Source organism: Hipposideros armiger, unplaced genomic scaffold (genome assembly GCF_001890085.2).
Source record: "Hipposideros armiger isolate ML-2016 unplaced genomic scaffold, ASM189008v1 scaffold_1185, whole genome shotgun sequence".
Taxonomy (NCBI): domain Eukaryota; kingdom Metazoa; phylum Chordata; class Mammalia; order Chiroptera; family Hipposideridae; genus Hipposideros; species Hipposideros armiger.
In genome coordinates this window covers 486,146-491,579 of record NW_017732535.1, presented here as the reverse complement: position 1 = coordinate 491,579, position 5,434 = coordinate 486,146, and the positions used below count along the sequence as shown (strand labels likewise).

Here is a 5,434-nt window from a genome sequence, read left to right as displayed (position 1 = left end):
TCTTAACCATCGCGCCACTCGGCCGGCCCCCACCCTCTTTCACTCTTGCTTGCCCTCCAATAGGGCCTCTGTTTTCTGACCTCTCCCAGGTGAAGGTACCACACTGCACTCCTGGAACCCTGGGCCCATGCTGAGCACACTTCCTCCCATGACCATGGAGGAGAATGTTCCAGGCCAGAGGCAACAAGTCTCCAGAATAAGATGGCCTGGAGTGAACGGGGCTGTTGGGTAGCCAGCAAGTGGCCTGGGTGGGACTCTCCTTGGCCAGATGTGCTCAGGGCCTCGGTGCTGCTCAGGGGACACGCAGATGGAATAGGAGAGGAAGGCTGGGAAGGGGACCGGATGCTGAAGACTCCTGGTTTCTCAAGTTATCCAGCACTCCCTGACATCAGACTCTGTTTTGAGCTGTTCCGGGGAAGGCTGGTGCCCTGCCAAGCCCTCCTTGGACCGTAAAATAGTGGCCCCGCTGAGTTAGCCGGTGGGAGCGCATTTCCCAGTCTCCTTTCCTATAAGATTAATAAGGCATCACGATTGTGACAGGCGCTCTGCCAAGCACTTTGCCAGCCTTGTTTCACTGAATCCTCACATTACCGAACTAAAGGGGGTTCGTTTGCCTGTGTGCATCAAAGCCAAACGAGGCGCAAACAGGGGTTTGCAGCAAAGAAAATCAAGGTGTATTATTTAAGCAAATGGCACCAAACCTGGAGACACAGGTGAGCTAGCGCTCAAAGAGCTGGCTCCCCGCTGGCCTCTGGGGGCTGGGTTAGAGGGGGAAAGGCATTCGTTATGGAAGCTAAGGGAGTTGGGGTTGTGGACCCCACTGGTTGGTCGGGGCTAGGGTGGGAGGCAGTTGATCATTGCATCAGGTCCTTGTATCAGTCATGGCATCACTTGCCACCTTTATGGGTCTGGAGCTGCAACACGGCTGAGGTCAAGATGTTATCTTTGATCGAATCTCTACTTCTGTGGTCAACAGACCTGAGGCTTTGCTCCCAAGACTATTTGATGCTGACCAGAATCTGATGTCCTAAGAGCTTCTGACTAAGGGAGTGGTGGTACAGTATGTGCACAGGTGGGAGGACAAGGAAAGAGAAGAAGCAAGTGGGTCCTTATCAGACTGGACAAGGCCGGTGTGAATCAAGGAGAAAGGAAAGAGAACAAGTCTTTTTAAAGTAGTGGAGATTTTGCACCGTGACACTCACAACTCCTGGAGAGAGGTGGTCTGAGACTCAGAGAGGTGAGGTAGCCTGTACAAGGTCACACAGCTGTGAAATGGGACTAAGGGGAAAGTCGCATCGTCTGATACCCTATAAAGCGCTGGCTGTTTTGCTAAGTGTGTCCCATCAGTCACTTTCCTTCATCTTCAATGTTTGTTGGGTCAACTCTGTCTCCTTGTTAAGCTTTAATGCCCAGGGTTGACAGAGGTAGGACACACAGATGGGACAGTAGCTTGGTTTCAACTGAGAGACTTTAATCAAGTTGAAAAGCGGCTTGCAGAGGCTCTCACAGAGGATGTGGGGATGCCAGGAAGGTAGATGGGGCCAAGCTGAGGGTGGAGGACCAGTACCATGACTTCCTCATCCAGCCAAGGCAGCATCTGGTCTGGGAGGAGGAGGCTGAGAGGAACTGCTGGTTGCAGCCTGGTTCTCATCCCCCCTCTGCTTCCAGGTACCATCCAAGCTCATCTTTGAGCTCCGCTGGTTTCTGGAAACACAGCCCTTTGCTTTGGTTCATAATCTGCAAACTGAATTCAACCTGGCTTTCTTCCCAGCATGGGACAAAAATGCTGCTGGTTCTTGCAAATCCGTCATTATCTGATTTTTCTACACAAACATTTTTCAGGCACCTACTGTGTACTGGGCACTGTGTCCACATTGTTGTTTCATGACAAGCTCACACTAATTCTAGGAGGAGGGTAATAATATCAGTCCCATTTTACAGATGAGCACACTGAGGCTTGGAGGAGAGAAATAATTTACACACAGTCACTGAACTAGGAAGGGCCTTTTAACTCCTAAGTGTGGGCTCCTTTAGCCACTGGGTACCTTGGGGTAGAGGACAAGCCTGAGACAACCTTGTCACAGCAAGGATCCCAGACTTGCTCATGGGATTGTGGTAAGGAGGCTTGTAAATTAACCTTGAACTTCTGGCCCAGAGATGTTAGGCCTGTAAGGGATCCCACGGGGTCACTTCATCAAGACCTTTTGATTTTCTGAAAGGAAGGTTTTATTATTGCCATTTCATAGGTAACTCAACTAGAGCTCAGAGAGGTGAAGCAACTTTCCCAGAGACACACAGTATGGCACTGAATCATGTTGTCCTTTTATTGGCACAAGCCTGGAAATAGACAGTCACTTGGACCATTTAACTCTGGTACTTTTTAAAGCAGGAAGGGGGCCTTTGAAACCATCAACTCCAACCTCCTTGTTCTACAGATTGGAAAACCAAGGCCCCCAAAGGGTCAGGGATTTATCCAAGATTATTTGCCAAGTAGAGCCTGCAAGGTATAAAAGAAAGAGCACTAGATTCATAATCTGGATTCAAATTCCACCTCTGCCTCTCAGTCACCAGGCAAGCTTGGCTAAGACGTTTAACCTCAGTGGGCCTCAGCTGCTTCAGCTCTAAAATGGGTGTAATAATGGCCACCATCCCTTAGGGTTTGTGTGAGTGATGTACACAAAGTGCTTCTCAGCTTCCTGGCACACATAGTAGGTGCTCAATAAAATATTGCTTTTTTGGTGGTTATTATTAATATTAATTAACCCTGACACTCTAGAATTCAAAGCTCCTTACCAGCATGGCCAGCTCGGTCTCACATATCGGCTTGGGGCTCTGGTGTGAGTTTCAGGGGCCTGGCGAAGCTGTCATTTATCTGACAGAGCAGCAGAGAGGAAGGGAAGGAGGGAGGGAGCAAAACCTTGGGGTTGAAAACAGGGGCTACTGAGGCAGACGAGCCTGGTACTCAGCTTCCCTGCTCTCCTCTCCTACAGCAGGTCAGGGCCCTGCTTTGGCTGCCACCTCCCAGGTGTCTTAAGGTACCAGGAAGAGAAGCCATGCTTTGGGACAGTATTAGATGCATCCTGGCCCTCAGGGCTAATGGTGGGCTTTGCTGGCCTGGATTTAGGGGGCAGGAGCTGGGACAGTGACTTCTCAGGGAGCACCCAGCAGCCCCTGAGTCCAGGCTCCAAGCCCACGCTGACAGTAGGACACCCAGCGCATGCCATGGGCTAGCTCCTGGTTTAGGGAGATGGTGACCACCACTGGCAGCCATCTCAGACCACATCCTGAGTGGCTCACATGAACAGTGCCTTCTGCCTTCCAGACACGCTGTGTACACAGCTTGGGATTATTTGCATGAGTGGACCCGAGGCTTACTTCAGGGGATTAAGCAAATGGGGTGCTGGGCCTTCCAGTCCAGTGGGATACATAAGCAGGGGAGAACATTTGTTTATAGGCCACCTCCAGGGGCTGGGGCAGTGTTTATGGGGAGGGGCACAGGCTATCTGCCCGATGGCTTTGGATGCAAGCTGAGTGGCCAGGAGGACACGTAGTGTTTGTGCGTCGGACCCATTTTGGGAGCCCGAGTGGCTTTCTGGCCTGGAAGGAGAGATGTCCATCCAAACACTCTTGCTGGGGGCCTTTTGTGGCTGGAAATGGCTGCTGGGTCTGTAATAGAATAGAGGGGTTGGGTTTGCAAGGAGGCGCTCGCAAGCTACCTGGGTCCTGGGTCAGAGCTGGAGCCTGTGACAAGACTTGCCTCAGTCCTAGGGTAGGCAGAGACCAGGTCGCTTGGGCCTCAGAGACTTTGGTAAGGAGTTGGTGTGATTCTAAGGACAAGAGGAGCAGCTGAGAACCTTTAAACAGGAAGCAATGCGATGTGGTTTGAATTTTAAAGCAATTTCTCCAGCTACTCGGTGGAAAATGAAATCATAGTTAAAGTGACAGAATGGTTAGGGACCTCTCACAGTCATCCAGGAGAGCAAAAATGATGGACAGATGTGTGAGTTCTTCAGGAGACAAAATAGGCAAGATTTGATAGACATGGAGGTGAAGGCAGGGGAAGCAGGGAGAGTCTGGGTAGTCCGTCAGAGTCTCAGCCGGAAATGAACTCCCTGCTCAAGTGGGGGTGATTGATGGGAGCTTAGAGGGGGAACCTAGAAAGGGGTGGACGGTATCAGGGATGGTGCGTTGATGCAACGTCTAGGATGCAAAGAGAACTTCCTGCCCTAGGCTGAGGGCCAGAGAAGGGAGTGGTCACTGCCACGAGATTGCTGTAGCCAACGCATCAAGACCCTGCAGAGAGGGAGCTGGGAGAATAAACACCTGACCTTTTTCTCCTGCTGCCCTGTAACCCCCAGTACTGGGCCCTTCATTGATCAAACCCAGCTAGAAGTCAGATGGCAAAGAGCCTACTGACGTCACTCCTACAGGTCAGCCTGCAGAACACAGAGTAGCAGGCAGTGGATTTGGGCACAGAGCACACTGGAGAGAAAGGAGTGGCGATCTAATAGGGGGAAGCCAGGCAGCGGAGGAGATATTTGGGGTCTCCGGCTTTTATGTTCACATCAGCTGCTGGAGGTTTCTGGGGCCTCTGCCTACGAGCAGCGTGGCTGTCCAGATCCAGGGGCATAAGCGCCTGGCTTTGCCCACCCCTGTCGAGCCCTAAGCTCACCCACAGCCCCACCCCAACCCAAAGGAAATGGGACAGCCTGTTAGGCAGCCAGCACCTTCTAGCCCCATTGCAGTGGCTCGGTGTGAACTCCTGAGTGTGGGCGTGGGACCAGGGAGGAAATTCTCTCCCGACGCAGCGCTAATTCTATCCTGGGCTGGCAGCCAGGCCTGCCGCTGGAACATCTGCTGGTGCTGTGGTTTCGAGGTTTCAGAGTCTCTTAGAGCTGAGAATCCAAAGACTGTAAACCCCTGAGGTGTCTCCTAGAGCCATATGTGGGGACTGGGAGGCCCCTTCTCTCTGAGGAGGGACTCTCTGAGGAACTGGTGGACGGGACCAGCCAGGGAACTCCGGCAGCAGCCAAAGACATCAGCTGGGCCTGGGGGCACGGGGGGTTTCTGGGGAGGGATATTTGAGAGGGAGAGGGGTGTCTGGAAGGCTCCATTACGTTTCAGCTGCTGACTGAGGCTGCAATCTTGGGTGAGTAGAAAATAGCAAAGGTTTTAGGGTCAGAGTCCTTGGTTCAAATCCTAGGCCCCTGCTTAAGGGCTGTGTGAGCCAGGGTTAGTCGCTTCACCTCTCTGCGTGAGTCTTCATTTGCAAGCTTATGCAGTAAAGATACAGAGTGGTGAGGCGTAAGGTGTGCGAAGCGCCAGGTAGAGTTGGAGGCTCTGGGGACACACCACACACAAGACAGCCCAGGGCCTTCCTTGCTGTGGCTTTGCAGGTTCACTTGCTCTCTCTGGACCTCACTTTTCCCAGCTA

General features: G+C 52.2%; 1 protein-coding gene across 5 annotated transcripts in view; it reads left to right on the top strand.

Annotated features, from left to right (window-relative positions):
* The window catches only part of CMKLR1 (chemerin chemokine-like receptor 1), a 55,208-nt gene that overhangs the window by 30,924 nt on the left and 18,850 nt on the right, over positions 1-5,434 (top strand). Inside the window, exon 1 of one of the 5 annotated variants that reach the window (XM_019632841.1) lies at positions 5,101-5,149. The exons of the other annotated variants lie outside the window; for them this stretch is intronic. The gene's annotated coding sequence lies outside the window, so the exon portion shown is untranslated. Of the gene's footprint in view, positions 1-5,100; positions 5,150-5,434 lie in introns of those variants that run through there. 5 annotated transcript variants of the gene reach the window in all.